Raw genomic sequence first — 23,403 nt, 5'->3', positions numbered from 1 at the left:
ATGTTGTTGAAATAATTGCCTGTGTTCCTTTCAATGGGATTTTGAGAGAAATTTGTATTTAACTTCCCAGCACTTAGTATTCTGCACGCTGTACACTCTTTGAGATATTGCATTATGCCCTGTCAACATCTTGTCTCAGTCATTCCTTTAATGTGGATCGGCAAGTGAGGTGGAACGTGCTATTTTGGTCCAGCTCAAGACACGTGTTTGCACAGCCAATCAATGGCCACATACCAAACAAACACAATCATCCTCAAATATTTGAGGATGCAAAGGATTGTAGGTGTATGTTTTAGCACACCATCCTAAATCTGGGCATAATTAGCCAACCACATTGTTTGTAGTTGGATTCATGGGCAAACCCAAAATAGAACCCTACTTTCCGTCAAGGTAAAGTTGAATAAGGTAATGACATTGAAAATCCTTTAATATCAAAAACTAGGCATATTACATTAACCTTTACTAAACTGTGTTGCCTGACTCTTATGAAAGGAAGCATAGCTTGTCAACATCCCCTGATTGTTATTCCTTCTGCAGATTGTCAGGATTCACGGCAGGGCCTCATGTGATTCATACGTGGTCTGTGATTTGGAAAGCATGCGAGGGATTTGCTGAGATATTCACTGGCCCTTATTGGCTCACAAGAGGAGCTTGAGGAAAATAGTGGCTGAATTGATTACAATTGTAAATCAAGATCTAATTCAATGCACTCCAAGAAAGAACACTTAACAGGAGAGGCATGCTCCATCAATCATTGTGTTTCACTCTAGCCATACGGAATACTTGGTGAAGTTTAAATAAGTTCTGCTCCACTATTTATAGGTTTGGTAATAAGGACTTTTGCTACTAAACACTGGTGATACAGTTGAGAGCCCTAAAAGTGTTTTTGAGCTATGGTCTGGAATAGCGACAGCGACCCAAAGATCATTACTTTGTATAAATGAGCTCAGTCTCCCAGTCATTTTGTCGTTATCAAACTATTTTGAAAAACGTGATTGCGTTCACTGTCAACATATCATTTTGATGCAACCTGAAATCAACAGAAACCATTTTGCTTGAGCACTCAATCTCTCTGCAGAATGCTTTCTGTTGTTCAAGATCACATGCTGACATGCAGCATGGTCATTCCGTTTTTAATTGATACACTTTACAATGCATACACACGTGAACACACACACACACAGATAAACAGATACACATCTTGCTTCTCGTGCTTTACATCACAAAGCCAAGGGTGTAGACAACAGGAGCTGGAGGGAGATGTGGTGAGGATGTGCTGTGGATGGCTGGAATTATTAATGTCACCATGTGACTCACCCATATGCCTGTTAGGTGTAAGTCAGCATGCACATCTGGTGCCACCCTTTCTGTTTCCCATGCATAAACATGATGCATACATGAAGAGATAACATCTTGTGATTGAGGAAAAACAAGAGTTTAGAGCATTATCGCGTATCATCTCGTAGTGATTTTGGTTTGCTGCACAGTACGTCTGAGTCATTTATAATTATGATGACAGTATTTACAGCATATACTGTAGACACAAAAGTGTGTCTTTCAAATATATACTGACACATAGAGCTGATTCAAGAACACAAGAGGAACAACAGACGATAGGTAATGTGACAAACTGGAGATATCACTATTTATTTAGACTTTCATTTTGCTGTCTCTCTCTCTCTCCTTTCCCTCCCATTCTCTCCATCTTTGACAGCTTGTGACATAGGCGAGGGAGGTTGTTGGGCTGGAAATTAAAGGACCCCTGATATTTGTGGTTGGTGATGGATTTCTGAGCAGTGGCAGCAGAAGCTGAATGCTAAGGCGCAGGAGCCCTGCGTTTTCCAATCATCTTCTCCGGAACATTCAGCATCTGATCAGCAGAAGCTCTGAGCAAAGGGGGCCAAGCAACCCCCCTACCAAGGAATCTCCTGACCAGCTGGTACACACACACACACACTCCCGCAGACACCGCCACCTGTAAAGAACAGATGATTAGGGCCCTACCTGCAGACAAAGCCTATCCTTTTTCTGAAATATTCTCAGTACTTAACTGCGTTCTTTACCTCTAGTTTTATAGATGTGAATTCTGTCTTCAAGAAGTTAGTCAACTGAAAGTTATTTTCTCATGTTCCCCGGTCTAACGCTTAGAGAACTCATTAGCTGACACACACACACTGTTTCCGCTCCTCATCATGCTGAATAAAACAGGGTTGCCAAAGAGGGGCAAAGGGATCCACACAGGAAATGAATCTGCATTGTTTGTGAAGTCATTAAATTACTTTAATTCCTAATGATTTCAAAATTGCCCTCAGTGGCCCAACAGCAGGTGCCCATATCCCAGCAGTACCATATGTTTTTCCTGGCAAATGGTGTGCCTCCCCTGGACTCACACAAGGTGCATGCATAAACAAACTGAAAATTGGCCAATGCCTCCAAAGAGAGGGATCAGGGGAAACCTGCAGGTGATTGGAACACACACACACACACTAAAACATACTCCTTTCAGTTTAAAAAGAGGTGTTAGGTTTCTTAATGGGCACCAGTTATCATTAGAGCCGGGATGAGTGCAGCTGAGTCTGAGAGTCAGAGAACCGATAGGCGTGGGTCCGGTCGGAGGGGGTTCACAGAGAGGAGGGGGAGGAGCAGAGGACATGCTGTGTGGTTCTCTGGGAGTCTGTTGGAGCAATGGGGCCCTGCTGAGTCGACTGAAATTGCTAGACTGTCGAGTGATGGGAGGTGAGGGGAACACCTACAAGGGCTTGGCAGGCAGCATCTAAGATGGACCCTAATGTCATCCTTCATACATATGCATCGTGAGGAGCTGTTCTGTTTGGCTTCTGATTCCTTTTCATGTTTACTTGTTCACCCAAACACTAATACTGTTAGGTACCACATGTCAGCAATTAAGTATGTATGTAAGGCCTCATTGCACTGGGTGACACTCAAGTGTAACAATGCAATGCAATGGGTTTTGGACAGGCAATTATGTCATCATTATATTATATGCATTGTATAATAATGTACTACACACCCTTAGTTACTAATACAGTGTAACTTCATAAGCAAGATAGCATGTACACATGTGGTGATTACGTCTAAGGATCTGACAGCTACGATAGCACAAGGAAAATACACCTATCAAAGCACAGGGAGAAAAAAATAAAAAACGATGTCAGAAGAAGGAAAATGTCCATGAAGTTGTTCTCAACTTCTTTATTGAGGTTATATTAGTGCAATCTATCAGTGATGTACTGGAAAATCCATAACCCTACAGTGGAATTTCACCCCAGTGTGTTGTTCCCTTTATGAAGTGCAATCTCACCAAGCCCTACTCGCCCCCGTGGAGCTCATTTTTCAAACACTCCAGAGTGGAATGGCAATGTCAAAAATCTAGAAGACTGACTTGTCGTGGCCATTTTTGTACCATTTATTTGTCAGCGTGTCTATGTCATTCCATCTGCAGTTCACACCATTCCTGTAAATATGACTGTCAGACTGCCATTGTAATATGTGTGTTGAAGCATTGTAGAATAATGTGGGAATCAGATGGCTGAGCGGTGAGGGAGTCGGGCTAGTAATCTGAAGGTTGCCAGTTCAATTCCCAGCCGTGCAAAATGACGTTGTGTCCTTGGGCAAGGCACTTCACCCTACTTGTCACGGGGGGAATGTCCCTGTACTTACTGTAAGGCTCTGGATAAGAGCGTCTGCTGAATATGGTAATGTAGGTATAGCAAAGTCATGTACTGCATTGTACTGTAAACATTTACAAAGAGAAGCTCTCAAAATCGCAGTTTTTATTATAAAAATCGAACTGAAATATAGTGTGCATCATCTCCCCATTCCTTCATTTATCAATGTTACTCATGCTTTGATGTTTCATACAATTTGCTGTACTATTTGTCTGAATTGATACAAAAGACTTTCAAACATCACATTAAGTGGTAACCCTGAACAACAGTCTCCAAAATTCTAAGCTATTAAAATGAATCCCTTATACACAAACCACCTCCCACTCCAACTCCCTATCTCCCCCTATCACCCCCTGTCACCCCCTATCTCCCCCTATCTCCCCCTATCACCCCCTATCTCCCCCTATCTCCCCCTATCACCCCCTATCTCCCCCTATCTCCCCCTATCACCCCCTATCTCCCCCTATCTCCCCCTATCACCCCCTATCTCCCCCTATCTCCCCCTATCACCCCCTATCTCCCCCTATCTCCCCCTATCACCCCCTATCTCCCCCTATCTCCCCCTATCTCCCCCTATCTCCCCCTATCTCCCCCTGTCACCCACTTCCTCCTGCTCCAAAGTTCCACTCTGTTCGCTTTTAAACTGGAAATCATCTTTAGAGGGATGTGCATGCTTTGAACCCACTGCAAGACAAAAAGAGCTTTCTGAAGAAATAATGTCTGTTTATACGAAGCAGCATGTGAGGAGCTGTCAGACGCCACCTTTAAGTTGATTTGTAGGAACGCCAGAGAAAGTGAGGACGTGAGAAGGTGAATCTTAGATTGTCAGAAATCAATTCTCTGGGCTGCTCTCCTGAGAAAACTCCAGTCACAGTCAACAACAAGAAAACGAACAAACTGAAATTTCAACAAAATATAGAACTGTAGGTAACAGTATTTACTGTAGAACATTTAATAAAGCTTCAAAGGGTAATAGTTGATTAGGGCTAAATTGGACATCTCCGTTCGGTGCACTTAAATGTTGGAACCATAGGATACACAACCACACTCCAAATCCCTTCTCACCCACCTCTTTCTCTATTCAACCACCAGATTTTGAATTCTCAGTCAGTGTTTCATAGAAATCAAATGCATCAAAACCCTGATGGATCACAAATCCACAGAAAACGTTTCATAGAAAATGTCTCGAAGTGAGAGGCTTCTGTGCATCAGGGACTTGCCATTCCACGCTGACATGCCAATTTCCGTTTTCATCTCCCCTGCTTTAAATTTCCACCAGGCTCATTATTGCTCCAATACGGCAGCTTGGAGTTGGCAGTGAAACTTGTTTGCCTCATATGCATCATCGCACGACATCACAATGTCAATGCACAGAAGCTAAACGCTTTAAACAATGCAAGTTTAATGAGCAACAAAGCAACAATGTACCTAAGGGTATGGTATTTCTCTCAGTTTCCCAATCCTGTAACACAGTGGTGTGTTGCAGTGGTTCATGAGTCTATAGACTCAGCTTTGGTGAGATAGTGTTTGTTACCGCATATTTATCATCGTCATTATTTCAAATGCATTGGCAGAGAGCTCACACTGCTATCTAAATACATTATTTAAATAAATAAGTTGACAAAAAAAAAATATTGTCAATTCAGGTCCTCTAGACATATCCCTCATAACTGTTATTGTTGCTGAAGTAATATGTGATTAATGTGCAATGATATTTCATAAGATATGGCATCAAATCAAATTGGGTGTGAGTTATTTACTAACTTGGAAAATAATTTTGTTTTGCAGAGGATAGTTATGATGTTACAGATAGACACTGCCCAGGGTAGATGGAGGCTGAAATTGAATAATTTTCCTGTCACTTTGGTTATTTAAACATAGTCCCAGACAACCTTGGCACACAACCCCTCTTTGCAAGTATATATGACAGATAACGAAAGGTTCTATGTATATGTAAATTCAATATATACATTTTATAATGGATCATTTCTCAGACACAAATATGTTCAGCTTACTAATGACTTAGATAATGGATATCCATTTTTAAAGTAAATAATCATACTCAATAGAATCACATTTTGCGGTAGTTCAGGCAATTGTAAACTTATTATAACAAATAGTCTTGAATATCTTTCAGACCAAAAAAAAGGATAATTCAATGGAATGTCATAATTCCTACAACCTCTCTGCACACTCAATGGACTAACCAGTCTCTAGGAATGCTGTAACTTGCTTTGAGGAATCGGCTTTTTAGGGTGAGGAGGGGGGTGGCATAATCCGCCCCCCATCAAGGCTCCCTGACTGTGTGAAGAGTCTTCCTTTCTCCTTCCTCTCCTTACTCTACCTCCTCTGTCTCCCGTGTTGCTCAGTAGTTGGTCAGACACAGGGAGTCTCCGACTAACTGCTGATGTGAAGCCAAGCACCTGTGTGTGTGTGTGTGTGTGTGTGCGAGTGTGTCTTGGTGTAGTGTGGGACGCCCCACAACAACACCTCAGAGTGTGAGTGTCTCTGGGGTGTGTAACAAGCAGGATTTGTGCTGTGTAGACTTCCTTTTCCACTGCAATGAAAATCTATAGGTGTGCAAATGAGAAGTGTTTTACAAGGTTTGGGAATACGTCAGCAGAAAATTCTTCCTTTATTTTAATCAAGCAGAGAAAGACCAAAAATAATTCATTTGGAGTTTGGTTACTAGCTTTGAAACACAGAAGACTGATCTCCAGGTAACAAGAACATGGATTTATTTAGAGTTGCAACACTGCACCCACAATGCACAAGGCTTATTATGAGTTTAAGTAGTTCTTCAGACCAGCTTTATTAGTTGCAGCTCCATTCATAGGCACAATTATAACCTTTCGAGAGGTACAGAAGTATGTGTATCCTCTGATGGTAAACAGCGTATACACGCATGATTGTCTATTCAAATAATAGTGATGGAAAAATATGATAATTCCAAATTCTGATGTGATTGAATCCCAGTCTTCACAGTTTATGATGATAAGAGGGGCAACATTTCAATTTTAATCACCATCACCATCCCTCTGTAATAAAATCTCTGTCTCTTTCTTTCTTTCTTTCTCTCTCTCTCTCTCTCCCTTCAACATGAAGGACAGCAAAGGAAAATTGGCATAATTTGTTGTCATGCAATAGGATTTGGGTCTGAGCCCCTCAGTCGGTCTGTACTGCTGTAGGTGACGACATCCCAGCTGCTGATCAAAGCAGGTAAGCAGGCACACCAGTCACTTTGAGGTGCTGTTGTGAGCTGCAGCCCTCTCCCTTTACACTTCCACACAATGCTGCCAGTGTACCACAGTGCTACTGTAGCACTAGACCTCTGGTGCCACGGATCCGCCCCAAGCCCTGTGTGCTGCAGCCACGAATCTGCCCCAAGCCCTGATTTCTGCAGACAAAGACTGGTTTGTCATATTCTCCAAGGCTGATTTCTATCATCTCAATTTTAGTACCACATGCATAGCAAAAAAAACCCTATGTGCTTTACATTCATATTTACCTTTACCTCATCTTAACCTACCCATTGTTATATTGACAATGTACAATTATACACATTTGGGTTTTAATATGATATCAATAAATGAAAGCTTGCTTCACTTAGCCTACGACAGCACCTTGTTTGCTCTTGCTCTCCCAGTTCCAGCCATTGTGTCCTGGGCTGAGAGTAGAAAGGGGCCAAGCCTGAGAGCTAGAGCTGAAAGGTGCTTACACGCTTGTGCTGGAGCTCAATACCTCAGGCTGTGAACAGCCATTCTCCCCCTCTCTCTCTCCTTCCATCCTTCCCTTCATCCCCTCTATCCCTCCCTCCCTCCATCCCCTCTATCCCTCCCTCCCTCCATCCCCTCTATCCCTCCCTCCCTCCATCCCCTCTATCCCTCCCTCCTTCCCTCCCTCCATTCCCTTTATCCCTCCCTCCTTCCCTCCATCCCCTCTCTCCCTCCCTCCCTCCTTCCCTCCCTCCATCCCATCTCTCCTTCCCTCCCTTCATCCCCTCTCTCCCTCCTTCCTTCCCTCCCTTCACCCCCTCTCTCCCTCCCATGGTTTGAAAGTGTCTGTCACGCCTGGAGGATCCCCACCATGTAGCCCCCCTTTTGTTACAGACCACACACAGGCACACCCAGACACACACACACACACAGGCACACACAGGCACACACATGTGTGTGCTTGCTGATATATATATATATATGTATAACATCAGCAAGCACACACACAAGCAGATAAACACAGAGACACACACAAACACTCACGCAAACACACACATACATGCATGGACATAATGTTTAAAAGCAACTGACATTTGACATACATATTATCAAACACACGCATTGAATAAACAAGCAGGTACACAGAGCAGCCAAAGGTACTTCATGGTCTTTTGTGGTCAAAAGGAACATGAATTAATTACCCCAAAAACACATACGGCATGTTAAAGTTTCAGAATTAGAACTAGATATTGTTTTAAATCCTCTCTTCAGTGTAATCATCCAGCCTCACACACAGACGTGCTGAGCTTTGGCTCTACCCCAGGCTGGTAAACTGCTTACTAGACCAGGCTGCGGTTAAAGGAAGAAGGGTGAGGAAGAAAGGGATGCCTGCCTCCACTGGAACGGCCAGGTTACATAGGTTCAGGGTTTATACATTTTAGACAACCATCTGATTGCAGAGAGAGAGAGAGAGAGAGAGAGAGAGAGAGAGAGAGAGAGAGAGAGAGAGAGAGAGAGAGTATCAAACACCCCAACATAAAAACAACTTGTTTAGACACACAGCGGTCCTAGCAAAGTATCTCTGAGCCATGAAGGTCAGAAGACAGATAGTAGAAAGGAAGATAGAAGATAGAAAGAAGGAAAAACAAATACGACACACAGCCAAGATATGTTTTGTTATGGTGGATACTACATCATGGACCTGTGACTTTCATTAGTACACAGTACAGGTTGCATGAACATATAGTAAGGCAATCCCTTATCTACTGATTGTTATTATGAGAAGCACATGATAAATCCATGATTTCTCCTACAAAGGCCTCCCCTGGTCTGACTCCATCGTAGTTGGAGCTGGAGAGAGAGAGATACTCAGGTACTCGGGGAGATTAGCATGGAACACCAGGTGATAACCTCACTGTCTGAAAGATGGTGCTTCAGAACTAATGCCAATCACCCCCTCCAGCCGAGGACACAGACACTATTCACACACACACAGACACACACACACACACACAGACACCAGACACACAACACTTGGGAGCTGCAGACTGTGACCCAGTCACCCTGTCCGTCTGAGGTGTCTAATCCCTCAAGTCTTCCTCAAACCCTCAGAGCCCTTCTCTGCAACAGAATGAAAGGACCTCAACAATTACCTTCAAGTCCTTCCCTATCTTGCAGGGTAAGCCTCTATTTACATACACGCGTGGAACTGCAAACGCTTATGTAGGTTGACCACCCCCGATTAGTTGATGTTCCACCAGACCTCAGGTTGTATATTGAATTATGGGTTTTATTTTCTAGTGAAATGTTGACCATGAGCAAGTTACAGTTACAAATATAATATTGCCCCACTCATAGAGTTTCAAGATGGGTAATTACAGTACAGCAATGTTTAAGCCAATATAGTACACCATAAACCTTTTAATCTGATGTTTCTACAAATGCAACAATGATGTTTCATTCATGCAGTTTTGATATATCTTGACAGACATTGATTCCTCGTAAATTATTATTTTTACCTAATGTAAGATGTTGTTGCAACCAAGGGGCGTAGCCAGGAGCAAACAGCACAACACCACTCAAAAGCACAGTTTGTAATATGCAACAGCAGGCGTTTATTAAAGTAAACGACAAAGAAATGTGATTCTTCCTCGGTCGAGGGAACTGTCTGGACTGGGCTGTCTCGACCCCCCCACTCCTCACTGGAAAAACACACAGTAGGGTTAGATTACAGCCATAAATGTGTGTTGGAGTCCAGCTCCTACTCTTCTACTCCTACTCCAGCTCCTACTTCTAGCGAGGGGGCACCCGGACATACCTGCCCCTGATCACCTGACCCCGGGCTTGCTGGTGCCGTTGCCCAAGGTGCTGCCTGTGGTGTCTACTGGGACGCTGTCCATGGTGCTGCCTGTGGTGTCTACTGGGACGCTGTCCAAGGTGCTGCCTGTGGTGTCTACTGGGACGCTGTCCATGGTGCTGCCTGTGGTGTCTACTGGGACGCTGTCCATGGTGCTGCACCCCTGGGTGGCCACAATGTATATTGAAAAGTATGAAGCTGAACATGTTATGGTCTATTATGGCAGGGCTGGATTTACTCTGTAATGAAACTGAAAATTGTGAAGATTATTAGTAAATGTGTCTTAATAATGTAAAAATAGGACTACATTTATTTTACAGCCAAAAGAGGAATGATGACTTGAAAAGGGAAATGAGACCCTCTAGACTGTGTTGGAAAGTACTTCTAAGCTAATTTTCTAGTGTCTTCACAATATTCTGTTTCTGATTTTGATTTGTCCTATGTGCAGTTTGACACTGCAGTTAGGAGAATAATTTCCTGATGCATTTTGGTGTGAGCAATGTAATTGCATTTTAGGGTTTGAATTATTGCATTATGTAAATGACTTCACTGTGGGGGATATCTTAATAACATCCCTTTTAACCAATAAATGAAAGATTGCACTATATAACAGAGAAAAGGCTTCTAGTCTTTTGTAAAGAAACAATGTCAGACCTTTTATAAAAAAATAACATACCAATATACACACTGTGAATGTAACACATTTACATAATTACTGATTGATTGGAATGCTAGTTTGAAATAGGTCAAGTTTATGAATGTTGCCGTTTTAGACGCGTATAAAAGGAAATTCTGTATCCACACTCCTAAATCCAAGTCTGTGGTTATTAAAGTGAGGCTTCCGTGCTTCATCAGTTTGTATTTGCATCATCCTTAAAACCTTTGTGATCAGAGCAGCTGCTCTCTTCGATGGTCAGTTCCAGGCTGCTGTGTCTAGCAGGGTCGTGATGTGGCCTGGCAGATGTTCATTAGCTAGATGGCCTTTCATCTCAGCCTGGATAACAATGATCTGGCACCCTCTTCTCTCTTTCATGGTGCCATCATAGCTGACCTCAGACAAACCAATGTTCTCCATCCCACACCCCTCTTGTCTGAAGTTCAAATGGTCAAGGTAGCATAAACTTCCAAACTTGAGAATGAGGGTTAGAGAGAGAGGAGGCACGCTGCTGCATGCGCATCTGTTCGCTTCTCTTCAAGCATAAAGAACAAATAAGAACAACTCAATAAACTATTTCTACAGAAAACAATTAGTATTAAAAAAACGAATATGATTCATGTATTTCAGTTCTTCTTTGGAAGTGTGTTTATGTCATTAAGTAAAAAGAAAATGCAGTCGGGCTGTATACAGTATATTATACATGATTCATTTTAGCATCTTACAGACAATTTTCAGAAAGAATATTCAATTTTCAGCCACCACACTGTCATGACCAGTAAGATTTTAATACAAAAAAGTAAATACTACAAATATACTGTATAGCATGTACTTATACTAACAGATAGAATGCACTGGATAAGGAAACTACGTTTGGATCTATACGGTAGTAATTGTATCGTAAAATAAGATAAATGTTGCTTCACCAAACATGTTCCCCAATGGTTGTTAACATGGACTATGCACTATAATATGCTAAGATTATGTTGGTCATTGGACCAATAGTCAGTTGTATACACATTTTCCCTTAACAGTATATTGACTTTTGGAGAGGAAAATATTGTTTGACTGTACAGATTGCACATGATTGCAACATTATGACACGGAGTGATGACGTAAATTGTACATTGAGACACTGTCACTGACCGGAACATAATTTGCTGGTCAAATACAGAATGTGCATTTGCACATTCTGCAAACAGTGGACCCTGCTTAAATGTGAGGGTAGGGTGCAGCATCTTCCAAATACTACAGACTATACATGGAGACTTATGTTGCTCAAATGAATGTTGAATGAATGTTGCTATTTCATGTTAAGATATACACACAATTTATATTCAATTGGAAATCTCACATCATTCCCATTAAAGAGAAACTGACAGATGCCTCTCTCTTTCCCATCCAACATGTTTCTAGCCTGAGGTGGCTGAAGGCTTTGACTGAAAGGTTTTGATTGCTCCTAAGAGGGAGGAAGGTGTAGTATTGCAAATCCATACTAAGCCATGAGCTGATTGATTCTAAATATTAAAAAGGGGAACTCAGGGTCAGATTAAATAGATTTTCAGGGGCATTTTGCTGAACAAATGCACAAAAACTAAGCAATAGAAAATCAACAAACAGAGAAATGGCAAAAGCACCGTCCTGTATTGTTTTGGTTGAGAAAAACATGACAAGAATTGTAATTCTTCAGGCCTGACTTTATTTCAATTCCAATATTTTAGTGATATTTTAATGCCTTCCTGCAGCATATTTTTGACAGACACCTGAAAAAGCTGTGTCAGTAAACATGCATCCATGGGAATAGGCTTTGTAGAGATTGCATTTGATAGAAGTATTCAATGGGACCAAGAATGACAGCTATGCATCTGTTTGGAGACAAATGCAAAACAAAATACTGCCACTCAAGTGTAGTTTTCCGTTTTCCCCTGTCTATAAGTATCAAGATTGAAAGTGCACCTAGAAGCCTGTGTCACAGTCAGACAGCTAAGAAAGGCTTGAGATGTCTTAGAGTGCCCAGTAGACAAAGTTTGGAGAGAGAAAAAAAACGGTGTACTCTCGAACACAACATCATACTAACACTTGCTTTTGACAGATGAAGCACAGTATTCTTGATGTGTGCCTGATCAGAGCAAAAATAGAAAAACATTGGGCTGTTAGTACATGGTGGTGAGAAGAGAGATTGTCAGAAGTATCTCTTTTTGGGTGATTACGACACCTCAACCATGTCATCATAGACAGGGTGACTGGCCTATCACAAACAAGGCAGTTTTTTTTTTTTACTGTGTGTGGTATTGAGCAGCATGGGCACAATTACATTTGTCCATTATCTTCCTTCAAGAAAAACACACAGTTGACACGTCTTTGATACCTTTCATTTACTTTGTCTCTGGACCATGAATATAAAGAGAGCCAAAAATCTGCCATTGCCAAATGTGTTCTAAACAAATGACATCCCTGCCAGCCTGCCCTTCCTTGGAGAGTGCCCTAGCCAAAGGCTCTAAATCACTGGGTCTGGGCCAGCGTTGCTACAGCTATAGTAGTGTGGGTTCACAGGGGACAAGGACCTCGGTTGGCATGGCAGCTCATGAGGCCTCTGAGTGGGAGCCAAGTTTTCTACACCACCCAGACACCTTCTTGGCACCACTATGAAGGAAGGAGGAACTGGAGAAAAGACTCAAAACAGATTTACAGCGAAGGCATTTGTGTGATTAGGAAGAAACTATTTACTAATATAATTTTGTGTACACAACAGCAATATCACAAAGTAAATCATCCAGTACAGGTGGAAATTATTTATCTGAGATTATACAAATTACGTCCACTATCAACCCTTTTTCCTTGTTCACTGGCACATCAACATATTGTGGAGAGGCTCCGAATTTGGTGCTGACACCATGTGAGCCATTTTGTCTAATCTGGGCCACACAGAACTAGTTGAGTAGGGCTAGCTTGCACTCTACATGCCTGAGGACATGGTCCTAATGTTCCGCTCTGAACCGGAGCCCAGGCAGACCTGCAGAGCTTACCGTTCCCAGAAACGGACGGAAAGATTTGGCATAATGCAAATATGACCTAAACCTTGTGGAGGAGAGTTACAGTACATATGCCCTGAGTGATCAACATGCAAAACATCTACTGGAGGCACTTGGGAATTAGATTCTGAATGTGATTGAAGTAATAATTTAATCTTTAGAATCAGTATCAAGCTGCAGATCCGTACAGTGTGGTCCAGCTAACACTCTGAGGTCGACTTTGGTTCTATTTCACAAGACGAATACAATGTCCGGTCTCTTCAAACATATAATCTATAATGTCCCATTAACATACCACTATGTTATTCCTAAGCATATTCCAACTCTCAACATCAATTAATGTTTGTCGCTCTTAAAAAGTAATCCTCATCATTTAAATGAATATAATACCCTCAGAAGATCGTGAAAAGCCCACATCAACTTACCAGCTGCTATCCTTAAAGTCCCAGATCATTTCTGCAGACCCTGGTGGCTAGTTTAGATATCGATGTGGAGCCGTCTGCCAAGATGTCTCTTCCTCTGGCCGCGAGCCAGACTTAGCAAAGACATTAGTAGAAGAAGTCATAACCCTCAAGTCACTTTGTCATTGTATACCAAAAGACACAGCCGTTTTGAAGTGTACTAGCACAGTTTGTTTATGAGTATGGAGCAGCATAGCAATTATGTGTTACCTAACTTGTACTAAGTGAAACTATAACAGAGATGTGTAGACTATCTCCTTAGGCCAATAAGAAACTCTCTGAATTATTCAGGAGCCCCACCTGTCATGTGAATGTGCATGCTTATAGTGTCTACATGATGAACATGTGGTGGATGTAATTTCCCTTGAAATGCTCAACCGCTTACGTAAACTGTATTGGATCTGACTATGTTTGTGGCAAAAAGAAGTGAGATTGTTACCAATTGTACTTCAACGTTCAATACAGTCTTTGGAAATATAAAAATATTGATATCTTAAACCATGATTTCATGATTTCCCTGGAGATGCTGGAGATCACTGAGGTATTATTATTACACATTTTATGACACCGTTAACATTTAGTTGAGGTATCTCCTCATCTAATATTGGTGATGTTTCACTTTCCATAATGACCCATGGTGCTTCAACAGAATGCGCCCAAATTGTAGAAATATAGATCATAATGTCCGTGTTAAGCTGCAACCAGATGTACAGTAGATTGATCTACTACAAAATCCTTTTGCTGATTTGGGCCTTGTTGCCAGAGCAACCCTAACCCTTAACTTGAATCTTAGAAATAATCTTATTCTCACTCTCTAGTTATTTTGATTAATCCAGAAGCCTGATTTGTTAGACTAACCTAATCCTAGCTCTTTTGTAACCCAACCAGAGAAGTGTACTGCATACCCAACCCCTAACTAATCTGTAACTCAACCAGAGAAGTGCACTGCATACCTAACTCTAACTAACCTGTAACTCAACCAGAGAAGTGTACTGCATACCTAACCCTAACTAACCTGTAACTCAACCAGAGAAGTGTACTGCATACCTAACCCTAACTAACCTGTAACTCAACCAGAGAAGTGTACTGCATACCTAACCCTAACTAACCTGTAACTCAACCAGAGAAGTGTACTGCATACCTAACCCTAACTAACCTGTAACTCAACCAGAGAAGTGTACTGCATACCTAACCCTAACTAACCTGTAACTCAACCAGAGATGTGTACTGCATACCTAACCCTAACTAACCTGTAACTCAACCAGAGAAGTGTACTGCATACCTAACCCTAACTAACCTGTAACTCAACCAGAGAAGTGTACTGCATACCTAACCCTAACTAACCTGTAACTCAACCAGAGAAGTGTACTGCATACCTAACCCTAACTAACCTGTAACTCAACCAGAGAAGTGTACTGCATACCTAACCCTAAATAACTACATGCAGGCTCAACGTCTTACATTAGTACTGAGACTTAACTGGAACATAAAAAGGAACCTTTCAAATGAATGGTGCAGTGTGAACATTAGGTACTGATAGCATTGACCGTCTAGAAACTGTTGTTTTCACTACTAAGTCTTCAGCATAAACACAGCGGTAGAAAATGTCTAACTTGAATGTATTAACATCTGAAGAACCTGATCATATTCCTGTTCAGAAATGGACAATTCAAAATGTGTCTCGGTTTACGTAAGTGGCAAACAAATACTGCTTCTTAAGACTATTTTTAGAGACTTGAATTAATCTCTTTGACCCTACATCATTTCCCAGCACTTTCAGACCACATCTTATCCTGCAAAGTGCTTGTGTGCACCATTACCGCGTTGCTATTTTAAATGCTATTAAAACCTGCTGAGGACCAGGACTGGGGTTGTGTTACTGTGAGTAGCGTCACGATCAATCCTCCCTTTCCTATGTCTCCATACTTCATCATAGTCTCAGTTTGTTGTAACACGCAGAGAAAACCACATATTAGGTAACACAGACCCATTTAGAAAGCAATTTAAAGAACTCCGCTGCCTCCATTGAGCCTGGTGGGGTGGTATTGTCTCTTAATTATCCCATATCAGTGTTGAATTGTAAAGCTCTCAAACAGTAAGGCTATGGTGCCAGTCAGTACCTGAATGGAGTCATACTATCAGTATTGCAGTGCAATGAGAGAGCTAAAGATAGGTCTGTCAATTCAAAGTCTCGATTGACATATACCAGCTTACTAATTTAATAGGCGGAACTTGAACACATTCTGATGTTAACATGTGGGGGACCATTAAACATCAGTAAAATAATAATTCATGCTGTCTGTAGACATAGTTACATGTTTTATTCCTAAAACCCCTGGCTCGGTTGTTTCTTCTACATTTTTGTGAATGAAAAAATTAATTCCTCCAGATCGAGCAATCCACCATGTTTACCAACATGGAAACTGAAGAAGCTGTGCTGGTCAATTGGTATTTAATTTCTCTGCGATTGTGTTATATTCACTGTGTTAGTCGTGTTATTACACATCCGTTTCTCCATGGAGCGTTTCCTAAAAGGAGGTGATTCACCAGCCGCCCACCAGGACGAAATACTCTAAATCTGCTTAACTCCTAACATAGAATTTAATTTTAATTAAACAGTTAATGAGCCATGGGATTAATGTCAATGACTTTTTAAAGCAAACATCTATAAATCATTAAGGCCCCATTTGAGAGGGAAAGGGAACGTGCCTCTGGCACGGACTGGTTTACTCCCTTCTCTCTAGGGCCTGATTGGACAAGCCAATGGATAGTACTAGGCAGATAGAATACCGAAAGAGGTACTTGAGTATTGACCCCTCCCTACCTCAAACCCCCCTACTTTACACACAACAGCAATAATGCCTGGTGATGCAACACAAAAAGACATTGAGCAAGAAAAACAATAACTGCAAATAACGGTGGGTGTAAATGATCAGGAGGTGACTCAGTGGAGGTCAATGGAGATGTTATCAGTATGACATCAGGGAAACATGCAGATATGGACAAACCCAGGTTCTTGTCACGACCTTGCCCCAGCCTGTCCTAGAGTGTCCCTGTGTTCTGTCTCATTAGGTTCACCTGTGTCTTGTTGAATGTCTGTCAATGTTCTCGGTAGTGTTGTTGCTTTCCCCTGTGTCTTGTTTGGTTCCGTATTTAAGTCCCTGTTTTGTGGTCAGTCTTGGTCAATAGATGTGTCCTAGTCCCTGTGAGTATCTCTGCTGTCTAGACGGTTGCTTGTAAAGCCTTTTGTGTCCTTGCGCCTGGGTCCTCCCTGCACCGTTACAGTTCCCCACGTTGTTTGGAGGATTACAACACATTCAGCATAGCACATACTCTTTGACCTTATTTCTTTAGTGCAAGGTCATGCAGAAACATAATGCAACATTTTGTAGATGTGTGCCTTTTAAGACTAATGTTGGTCTACAGTTCACAGTCCAAGAATAAGCAGTTACATACCAAACATTGTGTGATTTTTATGGGCTGAAATGTGCACTTCATTCATTGCAATGGAATTGTGTCCCACCTGAGTGAAAATCTACATCATCACCCTTAACCTTTGTTTGAAACACCCTCCACAGACCCACAAACTTAATACACAGGAAAGAACAACCTGGAAATCACAAACTATTTAATTTTACAAAGTCTGTAACTGGGGACCCAACTGCAAGTACTTTTTGGGAGCTTTTCCCCCCTGTCTCTGAGGTCTATTGTGTTACCGAAAAAAATGAATGAATTGGATGTAAAATCCCCAGTGTCCTGTGCTAAATTTACCTTAAACCAAATCACTAAAGCCTACTGGTGCCTGACAGGCTGGGCAGGTGTGCAGGTTCCTCAGCAATATCCAGGGGAGTCAAGCAAGCGCAGCACCGGCAGACGGATCCCCCTTTATGCATTCTTATTTATTAATCTGACTCCCCTCCTGTGCAGGTTTACTCCACGGCAAAGAACCAGAGTGTCAAACAACACGATATTGCCCATTGAATTGATTTATTTTCCCTGTTTTTATTGCATCTTGTTTTTTCTCTACCCATTGCATTGTCTAAAAGGATGTCATCTATGTCAAAAGATGTTATGTTTTGACATGAGACCAAGAATGTCTTCTTCACGTGTCCGAGATACATGTAATAAAGTAAGAGATCCACATGGTTTCCTGTTATTCTTATATGTATTGTCAAGATTTCCGGCTGGCTTGTCTCCAGTGAAGTCAAACCCGTCCGTTATTTCTTGTTGACACTGACACGGGACAGCATCAATCGAGACGTTTGTACACAAACAAAGGTGTCTAGTGAAGTGTTAACTACCCTGACATTGTGGGTTTTTCACTGTGTCTTCCCATGTCTCCTTGCAAGTCAACCCTGTGACACATATTTTTTGATAAATAAATAAAAAGCTCATAGAGGAATAAATACATACTCCAAATAGAGGCTGACAGCTCACTGCGCTGGTGAAGGAGTCTTCAGAAGAGTCGCCTCCTTGTTTTTGCTGACTGCTGCAGACAGACGGGACAGAGAGCATCGTGGCCCACTGTCACCGAGAGCCTTTCTCTCCTCAAGCCACAGCTCGTGCACATGGAGAGAACTGTGGTTAAGTCCCATGGGGTACGGCCATACCTATTAAATGGCATCACAAAGACACCAGGGCAGTCATGCAGACAGGAGAGGCAACAGCCCCTGTGAAGGTGAAAGGTTTGAGAGCAGAGATGGGCTAGTGCTTTGAAATAATAATGACATCCTTTTAGACAAATGTGTCATTTTCCTTTTTCTTTTTTCTCATGGCTTGGTAGGCGGCAGACTCCCGGCAGGCAGTCTTGTTAGGGAGAGATATTCCACATGATCAAAATGAATGGGCACTATTGATGATGAACCACTGGGCGAAATAGCATCACTTCTTTGGTGCATCTAGATGGTTTATTTTATTATTTCAGTGTGGCCTGGGCCTTGGATATACAGAACAATAGTGTGGTCCCTTGGTTTAAGTCAGCTGTCAAGATCTGAGTGGCACTGCATTACATGGATGATTACCAATAATTCCCTTGCTGGGAGTCAACTGAAGGCAGACACCGATGTAATTATGGTTCCCTTTGGCAAACTGCTTTGTCATAGAACAGCATAACGATATGCTCTTTTGACATAGAACCAGTGTCCCAAGATTGTTGCATAATGGCCTTGTAAATCAAAACTATATTTTTTACAGTGTCACACCTGGAACACAAGACTTCAGGCATGAGGGCTGACACCTGTGATGGAGGTTGTTCTGTAATGAACAGCCTTTTCTGACACCGTTAAACCTGTTTGCAGCACTTAAAGATTGGCCTTAGTCACCTCTGCTGTATGCGCTACAGTGTAAAATATGACCTGCACTTCTTATTGACTGGTCCATTCAAAACTCTTCTAACAAAACTGTTCAAAAGTATTATATCGTAGTTGAATACTGTTCAGTGTACTATTCAAAATCACAAGGTCTCTTCATTGTGAGATCCTACTGGCTCACAGTCCACTTTTGTAGATGCCTAGATGTTTACACCATCATCATTTAATGACCAGCGTCCTCCTGTGTTGTGATGAGGTCGAAATGGCCACAGTATATCTGTCCTGATCTCAACTGTCCAGCATGCACCCAAGCATGCAAATGCTCCTATTCCCCATGACAGCTGATAAATATGTCTCTAAATCTAGGGAGTTGACATGATTAACCATAACCCTGTAGGCTCTGCTATCCCAGAGCTCTCAATCACAGACAGCTCTGGATCCTTTCCATCTCCAAACAAGTAGAGGTCTGAGCTCTCACTAATCAACAGGATCAGGGTGAAGCTCTTACGTCACAAGAATGACACTTTCTGACCCAGAAGACACCTAAAGTATGATATGTTTACTGTCCACTGTCATCATTATCGACAAGTATTATTCAACGGCCGAAACAAATCATACTCTATGATGCTACAGGTTTCTCTTCTCTCTCTCTCTCTCTCTCTCTCTCTCTCTCTCTCTCTCTCTCTCTCTCTCTCTCTCTCTCTCTCTCTCTCTCTCTCTCTCTCTCGCTCTCTCTCTCACTCTCTCTCTCTTTCTCTCTCTCATGTCGCTCAGCCTTTAATAAGCCCATAGTGTTTATTATCTCTCTCTTTTTCTTTCTCTCTTCTCTGTCATACTTTTCCTTTGTTTCTCTCTCTCTCTCTCTCTCTCTCTCTCTCTCTCTCTCTCTCTCTCTCTCTCTCTCTCTCTCTCTCTCTCTCTCTCTCTCATCTCTCTCTCTCTCTCTCTTTCTCTCTCTCTCATCTGGTGAGTCGTCCACCACTGCACCATCTATTGTGTTGAGATAATTACTCCTGAGTAGAAGCTCATCAGGAGGAGAAATTGAAATTATTTCCTCATACACTGAGACAGTGAACCGTGGAGTAGAAAATGATGAATCTGTATATTTCCACTGGGAACTGCACATGACAAAAGTAGAATGATTAGGTTGAACAGAAGCAATATCACAAGGATGAACTGCAGGCACTCCTGCTATGGTAAGCACTGTTTAGTTTGTTTCTCTCTGTATTGTGTAAGTGTACTTTTTATTGATTTGATGGGGTCAAAGGTCATTTAAATGAAACCGTACTCATTTAGACCTTCGGACAAATGGAGGTAGAAAGACTGCTTAGCTTTTTCAAATCAATCACAACCACTGCTTCCACCATGAACACTAAAGTGTTATTCACACAGCGTTTGTGGATTCAATTTTCCAACCACGGAGGCTGAATTAAATGTCTTGTAAATTATGTTTATTGTCCTATGTATTTCCCTTCCGCAATCAAAAGCCAGCAGTCATTGCTCAATAGTTAATTGAAGTTGCTTTTTCTTGTTATGCAAATTTGTACATTGCTTAATTGGGGTGTATATCACATTTAACATGCATAGAAATACAATTTCTGCGGCTCATTCACTGCACTACACAAACACACCGCTCTCCTTTGTAGTCATGCTGCCAGACTGCTTAAGGAGTGTAATATTTTTTCTGTTGATAAGAGTGGGAAATAGCTTCAACAATGATAAAGAGCTCACCTTAATTTCAACAATAATGGTTTAAGTGTACTGACTAGAGAACAGGTTAAACAGATCTGAGCAATGTAAAGTCTAAGTCAAGTTAAAGGTTTGATTCAGCTTCTGATTCGACTTGAAATGGGTCTCCTGACCACCCTGGGGTAGGGTCAATTGTTTCTGTGTATGGTCACTGTAGGGGGTTAATGAAATCAATTACAAGTCAAACATGTTACAAAATTAAAGATACAAGAGACAGAGACAAGAAAGAGGTGAGCAAGGAGTAGGACAGTAGGACAAGGGAGAACTGAGGTAGAAGGTCTCAGGAGATGAAGAATCCACAGAACATTGCATTACAATTCCCTTTATACACAAGACCAACCAATCAGACCAAATCTTGAATGGGGTGTGAGAGCCATCACGTTGAGACCTTCCAGAAACTCCAGACTTTAGCATATGAGAGGTGGGGGCATGTTCGACATCCAGCCTTACAGTCACCATGGGCTTATGAAGCAGAGATGGAGGTCTGGTTTTCTCTTGACTTGTCATCAGCAGTTTCCCACTGAGTGTGGCAGACATGGCCAAGCACTGTTCTTTCCAATACGTGTATTGTGTTTAATAGATATAGAATGAGAAGGCCTTCTTGATAGACAGCTGTATCTTAAATTATGGCAGCTGCATGTGAAATAGGTATAAACAATGAAAATGTATTCAACTGTACAATATCACAAGTTTTCACGGTAATATGCATATATGTTGTCACACAGTGTGTAGACCAATTCAGTTTCATTTGTAGACTTTGTTTGCAATACCATATCAATTGAGACATTCAGAAGTTGCTAAGCAGCATCAAGTCTTTATTCTACTGTCTGATTAAAAAACATTACTGGCAGATTATAAACATGAACACCTCTTCCCCCAAGGGCACATTCACCAGAAAAGAACATGAGGGAGGCTGAGAGAGAGACAAAAGCTGCAAGAAACAAATAAGAAAGAAATTGAAAATGAGACATAGAATGTGATACATTTCAAGAGAATGATAGATTGAGAGACATTGAGATAAATGGAAAGGGGTGAAGAAAGAGATCAATAGACTGACGGAGAAAGAGACATCAGTAAAAGTAAACTTGGCATCATCCTCTCTGCTGACAGGTATAGATCTCAAGACCTCTTCAACCGGTGAGGCATCACTTGACATCTTATGGTATAAGATTTTATTGACACTAATGTCTTGAATTACGTTGGTTTACGGTTCAGGCAATATTCATTATGCTTTGTTGGCTGGTCTGTTGCATTCCTTGTATGATATAATAATAATAATAATATAGGTACTTCCACACATAGTGTAGTCTGTAACAGTTTCTTGATCAATCAGCTATTGCCATAACTGGTTAAACGATACATATTTTCCCTCTGAGCATTAAGTGTTTTGAGGCAACTTTACAATAAAAGTAACAATTGCATGTGGATACTGTGTGTGCTTTTATATTAAGCATATCACAATATCAGCATTGTACAGTCTAAATGTAATTAATGTCAACTACCGCATGTCTGCCTTTCATTCCTCCCCATTTGCCTCTAGGAACGATTGCGGAACTCCTGACAAAATAAAAGGGAGACATACTGTACTTGGATGCGGCAACAGAATGATTATTTGAAGATGCACAGGAGAGCAGAAACAACTTTCTGACAGTTTCATCATGCATTACTTCACAGCAGTTCTGCCGAAATTGACATTGTTGGCTTTGATCAAAGCCAAAACAGAGCTATGACATTCTGAAAGAAGTGTTTCAAATGATTTCTGTGACAGAGAGTGTATCTTCAAAACACTGCCAGTGCTTCAAGGGAGATACTGTACAGTCTAAGTGTGTGTGTGCGTGCGTGTGTTTGTGTGTGGTTGTATGTGCGTGTGTGTGTTGATGTGTGTAGTTGAGTGGGGGACCATACATGTGTCTCTGCACTAACACTGAATGGCACATTGAGTGGTAACACATTCAATGTTAATGGACGTGTAGCTTCATACACATCCTAAAGAATGTACGAAAAAACACAAAATGCTGCATTGAAAGTATATTGAAAACTAGTCTGAAAAATGCAGTACTACTCATTCACCTCCACTGGCCATTCCATCTCAGAGACTAGTGACTTTCACTCCCAAACAATATATGGCATCATGCCTGCTGTGTTTTCCCTTTTGAATTATACTCGTTAGGGTTCTTTTGAGTGTTGAGCTGGTGTCTCTAGGCAAGACTGATTGATGGCAGAGTGGCCATGTCACCCCTTGAGAGAAGAGGGGTGTGTGCGGGGGGGGATTCTGTGTCACATTGCCACAGAAGGCCCTGTTGAGCTTGTTAAGAGAGAAAGTGCCTTTTGTTTATGAGTAATCTGACCGCTATGGCTGACAGGGTACTGTGTGGGGATGCACTGCCTTCGGCAAGCATACTACTCCTCTATTTATATCCCTCCCTACCTCTGTTG

Source organism: Osmerus eperlanus, chromosome 10, assembly GCF_963692335.1.
Source record: "Osmerus eperlanus chromosome 10, fOsmEpe2.1, whole genome shotgun sequence".
NCBI lineage: Eukaryota > Metazoa > Chordata > Actinopteri > Osmeriformes > Osmeridae > Osmerus > Osmerus eperlanus.
Note: the sequence above shows the minus strand (reverse complement) of the source record.